Below are 10,536 nucleotides of genomic sequence, written 5' to 3'. Positions count from 1 at the left end.
CTGAACCATGTACCAAAAGGTGGCCTACAAGAAATGAAGTAGAAATGGTAGAACTGCCTTGGTAAAGATTGGAATGTTAGACTGAATTTATCATGTAAGACTTTTACACACATAAATTTATAAACATTGAAAATTGATTTTTATCCATTTAGGTTTTAAAAACCTCCAAACTATTCCATGGTGGCTGAACCATTTCACATTTCCACCAGCAATGTATGAGGATTCTAATTTCTCCATATTCATTCCAACACTTTGTATTTTCCATTCCTAGATAATAGCCATCCTAAATGCATGTGAAGAGGTACCTGATATTGGTTTTGATTTGCATTTTCCTAATGACTAATGATGTTGAGCATCTTTTCATGTGCTTCTTGGTCATTTGAATGTCTTCTTTGGGGGAATGTCTAATCAAGTACTTTGCTCAAGTTTTAAGTGATTTGTCTTACTGAGCTGTAAAACTTCCTTATATATTCTGCATGTTAGACCCTTAGATACAGGATTTGCAAATATTTCTTTCAGATTCTATTGGTTGTCTTTTACTTTCTTGATAATGTTCTTTGATGCAAAAACTTTGTAATTTTGATGAAGTCCAAATAATCTATTTTTTTCTTCTGTTGCTTATGGATTAGGTATTATATCTAAGAATCCAAATACAAGGTCATGAAGATTTACCCTTATATTTCTTCTAAATGTTTAAATTTTTTTCTTTTACAAATATATTTTTGATTCACTTTTAGTTAACTTTAAAATTTTTTTTTCAACGTTTATTTATTTTTGGGACAGAGAGAGACAGAGCATGAACGGGGGAGGGGCAGAGACAGAGGGAGACACAGAATCGGAAACAGGCTCCAGGCTCTGAGCCATCAGCCCAGAGCCCGACGCGGGGCTCGAACTCACGGACTGCGAGATCGTGACCTGGCTGAAGTCGGACGCTTAACTGACTGCGCCACCCAGGCGCCCCTTTAGTTAACTTTTAAATATGGTGTGATGTACTGGTCCAACTTTGTTAACAGCACCATTTATTGAAAAGGCTATTCCATTGCCTGGTCTTGGCACCCTTATCCAAGACCAATTGATCACAGATATATGGCTTATTTCTGGCCTCTCCTTGCACTTCTATTACATGGGTCTAAATGCCTGACTTATGCCAGTACCACACTGTTTTTACTTCTGTGACTTTTTAGTAAATTTTGACACTAGGAAGTGTGAGTCCTGCCACTTTTATTTTTTTCAAAGTTGTTTTAGCTATTCAGGGTCTCTTGTAATTCTGTATGAATTTGAGAATAGGCTTTTACATTTCTGAAAAAAACTGGCTACAGGAATTTGCTAGAGATTTCATTGAATCTGTACATTGCTTTGTGTACTATTGCCATCTTAAAAGTATTCAGTGTTCTAATAAATGAACAGAAGATATCTTTCCATCTAATAATATCAAATGTTTTAATGCATGAACACAGGATGCCTTTACATTTCCAGGTCTTTAATTTATTTTAGCAAAGTTTGTTGATTTCCCAGTAAAAGATTTTTACTTCCTTGATTATATTCCTTATTAGGTATTTTGTTTTTTTAGATACTACTGTAAATGGAATTTTTTCTTAATTTCCCTCTCAGATTGTTTATGACTACTGTTATAGAAATACAACCAGTTTTGTATGCTGATCTTGTACCCTGAAACTATGCTCAATTTATGCAAACCTTTTATTAATTTTATTGCCTAATTGCTCTGTCCAGAAATTCTAGTATAATGTTGAATAAAGGTAGCAGAAATGAGCACCCTTGTCTTAATTCCTGAACTGAGTTGGAGAGCTTTCAGTCACTCATTATGTTAGCTGTATGATTAATATGACTTTGGTAAATGTTCTTTATCATATTGAGGATGATATCTTTTATTTTTAGTTTTCTGATTGTTTTTATAATAAAAGGATGTTGAATTTTGTCAAAAGCTTTTCTGCAAATGAGATGATCATGAATTTTTTTCTTTTGTTCTATTCATGTTGTGTGTTACATTGATGGATTTTTGTATATTGAACACACTTGAATTTATGGGATAAATCTTACTTAGTTATTGAGTGTAATTATATTTTTAAGTTTATTTATTTTTGAGAAGGAGAGGGTGTGAATGGGGGGGGGGCAGAGAGAGGGAGAGAGAGAGAATCCCGAGCAGGCTCTGCACTATCAGTGCAGAACTTGATGTGGTGCTTGAACTCATGAACTGTGAGATCATGACCTGAGCTGAAGTCAGACGCTTTGACTGAGCCACCCAGGTGCCCCTGTGTGTAATTCTTTTTAATATCCTGTTGGAATTACTATGTTGGAACTTGCTGAAGCATTTCGTATCTATACTCAGAAGGGATATTTGTTTGTAATTTTTTTTTTCCTTGTGGTGTTGTTGCTGGCTTTGGTATCAGGGTAGTACTGTTCTGATAGAATGAGTTAGAAAGTCTTTTCTTTTCTTTTCTTTTCTTTTCACCTTTTAAACTGCTTTATTAAATTCACAATGTATAATGAGCTTCTTGCCATTCAATAGGGTAAAACTCCCCTGCTAACAAAATCTTACAAATTGGGTCAAAATCCAACATTCAATTAGAAGCTGGTAATAGGAGACCCACAAGAGACATGTAACACCAAAAGGGTTACAACCAATGTACATTGAGAACATGTAAGTTTAGGAAGTAGGTGTATCTTCCTATTAACTTCAGAGAACTCAAGGACTGAATTGAATTTAGGATTCAAGGCATAATGCAAAACTCATCATGATGGTTATAGTTAGGAGAGTCAGTGCTAACTGCCCGCAGACTATGTTGAATTGCTTTTCCCTCAGCTTTTCCATCAACTGTCTCACCTCCTCCCCAACCCTTTCCATATTCTCTCTCCTTGCCTGTGGCTCTCTAAGCCTCTGAATCAGGGGCTAACATGGAACCACTTACAATTTACTTTAGGCACACAATATTCACCAGCTTCCAAAGGGAGGGCTATGGGATGTCCTTAATTAGCAACTTGCTTCTTTTCACCCTTTTTTCATTTTCCTGGTTGGCATTTTACATGTTGAGATTTTTTACTGCTTGTTCCTCTTTGGGCACCATTGCTCCTGGGCCTATCCTTGTACTCTCCTCCTCCTCCCTATTCTCACTGGGAGTGTGCTGCCTTAACATTTAGACCCCCCCACTCCGGCAACAACCGGTTTGTTCTCTACATTTGAGTTTTTTTTGTGTGTTTGTTTGCTCAGTTGTTTTGTTTTTTAAGATTCTACATATTAATGAAGTCCTATGATATTTGTCTTTGTCTGGCTTATTTCACTTAGTCTAATACCCTCTAGGTCCATCCATGTTGTCACAAATGGCAAGATTTCATTCTTTTTTATGGCTAATATTCCATTGTGGTGTGTGTGTGTGTGTGTGTGTGTGTGTGTATATAACATCTTTTTTATCTAGTCATCTATTGATTGATACATTAAAGATCTAAATGTGAAACCATAAAACTCCAAAAATATAATCAGTAATCTCTCAGACATCAGCCTTAGCAACATATTTATATGTGTATGTCTCCTCAGCAGGGGAAACAAAAACAAAATTAAACTATTGGGACTACACCAAAATAAAAAGCTTTTGCACAGCAAAGGAAACCATCAACAAAACAAAACACAACATACTGAATGGGAGAAGATATTTGCAAATTATATATCTAATAAGGGGTTAATATTTAAAATATATAAAGAACTTATACAACTCAACATCAAAAAAAAAACCTAAACAATCAAAAAACATTGGCAGTGGACGTGAATAGACATGTTTCTAAAGATGACATATAGATGTCCATCAGACACATGAAAAGATGTTCAATCATAATCAGGAAAATGCAAATTAAAACCACAGTGAGATACAATCTCACAGCAGTCAGAATGGCTAGTATCAAAAAGACAAGGAATAAGTGTTGGTGAGGATGTGGAGAAAAGGAAACCCTCATGCGCTGTTGGTGAGAATGTAAGCTGGTGCAGACACTCAAAGACAGTATGGAGGTTCCTAAAAAAATAAAAAATAAAATAAAAATATATGATTCAGTATTTCCACTTTGAGTATTCACTCAAAGAAAATGAAAACACTAATTCAAAAAGAGTTTTTCACCCCTATGTTTATTGCAGTATTATTTAAAATAGTCAACATATCGTAGCAATTTTATTACTTTTTATAGGTCTGATCAGATTTCCTATTACTTGTTGAGTCAGTTTTGTTAATTTGTGTGTTTCTAGAAGTTGGACCATTTTATTTATGTTATCTAATTTGTTGGCCTACCATTGTTTACGTTATTTTTTAATAATCATTTTTATTTGTTAGGTTGGTAGTAATGTCCCCACTTTCATTTTTATTTTAGTTATTTTACTCTTCTCTCTCTCTCTCTGTTAGGTGAGATAAAGGTTTGTCAATTTTATTGATATTTTAGTTTCGTTAATTTTTTTTTTCATCCTGTATTTTATTTATTTACTCTCTAATATTTCCTTTCTTCAACCTTTGGTTTAATTTACTTTCTTTTTTATAGTTCCTTAAGGTATAAATTTAAGTTATTGATTTGAGGTCTAATGTGTTAAGTTACTGATTTGAGGTCTAATGTGTTGGTATATAATGGTGCCTGGTATTCTCTTATAATCTTTTCTATTTCTGAAAGGTTAATAGTTATGTCCCCAGTTTCAGTTCTGATTTAAGTTAATTTATTGATTTGAGATTTTATCTTTTTGTCTCTCTTTTTAGTTTTAAAGTGATACTTGCTTTTTCTTTTTTCTTTTTATTAGGTTTTTAAGTTTTAATTCCAGTATAGTGAACATATAGTGTTATATTTGTTTCAAGTGCACAACATAGTAATTCAACGATTCTATACATTACTCAGTGCTCATCATGATAACTATACTCTTTAATTCCTATCACCCTTTCACCCATCTCCCCACCTACCTCCCCTTTGGTAACCATCAGTTTGTTCTCTATAGTTAAGAGTCTGTTTCTTGGTTTCTCTCTCTTTTCTTTTGCTTTTTTTAAAGAATAAGTTTTTACTGCTGTGTATTTTCTATTGAGCACTGGTTCTGTTGCATCCCATAAGTTTTTGTTATTGTGCTTTCATTATAATTTATCTCTAGTATTTTCTTACTTCCCTTGTGATTTCTCCTTTGACCCATTGGTTTCTTAAAAGTGTGTTGCTTAATTTTCCCATATTTGTGAATTTTCCAGTTTTCCTTTTGTTACTGAATTCTAGCTTATTTCATTGTATTCGTGGAAAACAGTTGGTATTATTTCCATCTTTTTAAATTTATTGTGGTTTTTTTATGGCCTAACATATGGACTATTCTGGAAAATAACATATGTTTACCTGAGAAAACTGTATATTCTGTTCTTGGGTGATGTGTTCTCTGTATGTGTCTTAGGTCTACAGTGTTTTCCAAGTTCTATATTTTCCCATTGATCTTTTGTCTAGATGTTCTGCTCATTTAAAGTAGTTTGTTGAAGTATTTATTATTGTAGAACTGTATATTTCTTCTTTCCATTCTGTCAATATTTGCTCATATATTTTGAGGATCTGCTGTTTTGTACTTATATGTTTATAATTATTATATCTTCTTGATGAGTTGACCCCTTTCTCAATGTATAATGCCCTTTGTCTCTCGTAATAATTTCTGACTTGCAGTCCTTTCTGCCTTGTATTAGCAAAATCACCCAGCATTTGGTTGCTAGTTGCATGGAATATATTTTTCCACTTTTAACTTATATGTGGTTTTGGATCTAAAGTGACACACTGGTAGACAGCATATAGTTTGATCATGTTATTTGATTCATTCTTCCAATTTCCACCTTTGATTAGAAAGTGTAATACATTTTTTTTTAGGTTTATTTATTTTGAGAAAGAAAGCACAAGTTGGGGAGGGGCAGAGAGAGAGGAAAGAGAGAATCCCAAGCTGGCTCTGCACTGTCAGTGCAGAGCCGGATGTGGGGCTTGAACCCAAGAACCATGAGATCATGACCTGAGCTGAAGTTGGATGCTTAACCGACTGAGCCACACAGGTGCCCTAAGTTTAATGCATTTATATTTAAAGCAATCACTGATAAAGAAAAACTTCTGCCATTTTGCTGCTTGTTTTCTGTATGAGCTGTAGTGTATGATTCATGTTACATATATACATTGTATATTCTATGTATACATATAATACAAAAATGTATTATATGTATATCCTATGTATACATATTACATATGTATGTATACATAATACATATTCTATGTATACATAATACATATTTGTATTATATGTATACAATATATATGATATCTCTCTTTAATGATGTTTTGTCATCTTAACCTTGCTGGATGAAGAGAGACTGTCAATACCTGGGCTAGCCAATTCTTAGAGATAGCAAAGGGCCCAGCAGGAAACATGCCTTTGATATGCAATCCAGAGCCTTGCCTCCTCTTCTTGATCCATGCACTTCAGGAAGTATTATACCTCTTCTGCCTTAATCATTGCAAGACCAGGCAACTAAAGATTACTCCCATAGCTCAAAGTCCATCAAAATTCAAACTAGCCTATCCTAAACTGTTTACGCTGCCCTATCTTGACTTTCTTATGAAACTCCACTAAAGACCATGGCCTAGGCCCTCCCCTGCTCCTGTCTTCTGTCTCCAACCACCCTGATATTTTCCCATGTAGTCATGTCTGGTGTGTGATGCCTCCTGTCTCTACTACCTGTGATTATAATGAGCTTTTTTTCCCCTGAGACTTTCCTGTGTCCCCTCTTGTAGCAGAACCTGACTGACCATCTCATAAAAATTACAAAACATATAACTTTTTTGTTCATGAAGAAATGAATTTTCCTGTTAGTACCTTCTTTAGTATTTAATTGAATGCAGTGTACAATTTTGATTCTCTTTTCATTGTTTTGGTAAATACTTTTTTAAGTAGGCTTCATGCCCAGCATGGAGCCCAACGTGGGGCTTGAATTCATGATCCTGACATCAAGACCTGAACTGAGATTGAGTAAGATGCTTAACCAACTGAGCCACACCGGCACCCTGTTTTGGTAAATGTTTTTAATGCATTTTCTTTGTGGTTACCATGATTATTACAATTAATTTTGTAAATTTCTAACAATAAGAATTTATTGACAACCTAGCTTCAGTAGCATACAAAAACTTTGCTCCTATACAACTCTGCCCTCCCTTTATATTGTTGCCACAAGTTCCTCTTTATACATTGTGTGCCTATTAACGCAGATTTGTAATTGCTTTCATGCATTTTTATCTCATGAAGCAAATTAAAAAGAGTTGCAAATGAAAAATACTATCCTGTCTTTTATATTTACCTATGATATAACTTATATTGGAGTTCTTTTTTACTTTGCCTGGTTTCAAGTTACTACTCAAAGTCCTTCCATTTCAGCCTCAATGACTCATTTTAGTATTTTTTTGTAGGGCAGCTCTACTAGCAATGAACTCTCTCAGCTTTTATTTATCTGTAAATGTCTTAATTTCTCATTTGTTTTTAAAGGATAGTTTCGCTGGATATATTTGTTGGATATATATTTTTTGCATTTTAAAAGTGTTATCCAACTTCTTTTTGTCCTTAATAGTTTCTAATGAGAAATTTATTAATCTTACTGAGAATACCATGTATATGAAAAGTCACTTTTCTTTTGCTGTTTTCAAGATTATCTCTTTGTCATCAGCTTTTAATAGTTTCATAATAATGTGTCAATGTGTACCTCTTTGATTTTATTCTCCTTAAAGTTCCTTTAAATAAAAACTTGGAAAAAAAGAAACTAAAAAGTTCATTGAGACTCATGATGTATATATTCATGTATTTATCAAAATTGTAGAGTTTTCTGGTGTTTTTTCTTCAAATATTTTATTTTTCGTTCTCTTACTCCTCTATTTTGAGGAGTCTCATAATGTTTATGTTGGTAAATGTAATGATGTTTCATGGGACTCCTGGGCTCTGCTAATTTGTTTCATTCTTTTATTTTTCTGCTCTTCAGATTGGATCATTTAGATTGACCAGTATTCAAGTTTGCTGATTGTTTGTTGCTCTTGCCTGCTCAAATACCCTATCAAAACCCTCTGGTGAGTTTTTCATTTTAGTTATTGTATTTCTCAGTTTCAGAATGTCTGGTTGGTTCCTTTTAAAATCTCTATTCTTTATTGATATTCTCTATTCATTTATATATCATTATCCTTTCTCTCCTTTAGATATTTGCCCATGCTTCCATTAGCTCCTTTACCACATTTAAGACAGTTGGTTTAAGGTTTTTGTTTAAGGGGTGCTTTAGAGGCTCAGTCAGTTAAGCGTTTGACTTTAGCTCAGGCCATTGATCTTATGGTTCATGAGTTTGAGCCCCACATCAGGCTCTCTGCTGTCAGTGCAGAGCGCACTTTGGATCCTCTGTCAACCCCTATCTCTGCCCCTTTAAAAAAGACATACTTTTTTAAAGTATGTCTGATGTCTGTGCTTTATCAAGGACAGTGTCTGTTAATTTTTTCTTATTTCTTTGCAAAATTTCTATTTTTTTTTGTTGAAATCTAAACATTTTGAATATTACACATGGTAAATACGGAAATCAAATTTTCAGGATTTGTTTGTGTTGTTTGCAGTAGCTGTAGCTGTTTATTACTTTTCTACACTATTTTTGTAAAACCTGTATTATTTGTCATATGTGATCTTATAAGTCTGTTCCTTTAGCTTGTGTTCAGCCAGTGTTTTGAGAGAGATTTCCTTGAAGAGGAGGAGAAAAAGGAGGAGGATGAGGAGGAGAAAAAGTATAAAATCAAAGAAAAAAAGAAGAAAGAGGAGGAGGAAGAAACCTTTTCTAGTTTTGAGAAATTGGCTCTGTGTTAGAGCATTCCTTTAATACTAGGGACTAAAATTACAAAATGTAGCTCAGTGCTTGAAAATAGGAACTGGATGAGGCCTGCTTATTTGTGAAGAGACACTGACAACTCTGCCTTAGCCTTCACTTTATGCTTGCATTGAGCCTAGAGATTAGTCAGAAGTGAAAGCTTAGGTTCTTCATAGGTCTTTTCTAAATATGAATCTTCCCTTGGTCATTTGCATCACTTTCTAAATTTCCCAGTATATATAGGCAATTTTGAATCCTTAATCTCCCAAATAAACAAACTTTCATCCCAGCTTTTCCTTCTAGGTTTTGTCAATCTATTGTATGCCTCAACCATAGTCTTTTTCACCAGGCAGCTGTGGTTTGTTTACTTTACAAAGCTTTTGAGGAATGAAAATCACTTTTCTGCCCTGAGTGAGTTGTGAGTTAGGCAAAATAAACACAATTGTCTTGCATCAATCATTCTGGGATATTCCAGATAACTAAGGGCAAACACAGTTTTCTGGAAATTAGGTCTATTATGCTACTTCCAGAACCAGGGACCAGGGCATCACACTGGTAAAATGAGCTTCCATTTTCAAGACTGCCACAGAGCAATACATACTAGTAGGAGACCTCAATATCTTACTTTCAATAATGGCTAGAACATACACACCAGAAAACAATAATGAAATAGCAGATTTGAGTAACAGTATAGACCAAATGGGCCTAATACGTATACAAAGAATATTCCACCTAACAGCATCAAAATATACATTCTTCTCAAGCATGCACATAACATCCTCCACGAAAAATCACATCTTAGGCCACAAAACAAGTTCAACAAATTTAAGAAGACTGAAACCATACCAAAAATCCATCTGACAACAATGAAATAAAACTAGAAATCAGAATGAAAATTTAAAAATTCACAAGCCCGTGGAAAATAAACAACACATTTACTGAACAACAAATGGCCACAGAAAAAAAGTAAAGAGAAAAGTTACAAAATATCTTCATACAAAATAAAGTGAGAACACAACATCAAAAAAGGTATGGGATTCAAAAAAAGGGGTACTAAGAGGAAAGTTTAAAGTGATAAATGCCTACATTAAAAAAAAAAAAGAAGAAATATCTCAAAAACCACCCTGACTTTACACCTCAAGGAGCTAGTAAAAGAACAGAGCACCTGGGTGGCTCAGTTGGTTGAGTCTGACTCTTAATCTCAGCTCAATGATCTCTGTGTTGTCAGTGAAGAGCCTGCTTGGGATTCTATCTCTCCCTCTCTCTCTGCCCCTTCCCTGCTCACACACACACTCTCTAAAGATAAATAAGTAAACTATATATATATATATATATATACACATATACTATATATATATATACATATACTATATATATATACACACACACAAATTATATATATATATATGCAAAAAAGAACAAAGGAAGCCCAAAATTAACAAAAGGAAATAATGAAGACTAGAACAATAATAAATGAAGAGGAGAATAGGAAAACAATAGAAAAAATGAAAACAACTAAGAGTTGTTATTTTGAAAATACACACAAAATTTATAAAAAATTAGCTACTCTACTTAAGAAAAAAAGAGAATATTTAAATAAACAAAATCGCAAGTAAAATATGATATATTACAAGTGTTGCCAAAGAAATAAAAAGGGTCATAAGAGACTTAT

At 33.8% G+C, this 10,536-nt stretch overlaps 1 pseudogene; it reads right to left on the bottom strand.

Annotated features, from left to right (window-relative positions):
* Window positions 1-2,729: 2,729 nt before the first annotated feature.
* Window positions 2,730-3,155, bottom strand: LOC123595026 (annotated as a pseudogene).
* Window positions 3,156-10,536: the final 7,381 nt, after the last annotated feature.

The sequence above is a fragment of the Leopardus geoffroyi genome, chromosome X (assembly GCF_018350155.1).
Source record: "Leopardus geoffroyi isolate Oge1 chromosome X, O.geoffroyi_Oge1_pat1.0, whole genome shotgun sequence".
NCBI lineage: Eukaryota > Metazoa > Chordata > Mammalia > Carnivora > Felidae > Leopardus > Leopardus geoffroyi.
Note: the sequence above shows the minus strand (reverse complement) of the source record. Positions and strands in the feature narration are given on the sequence as shown.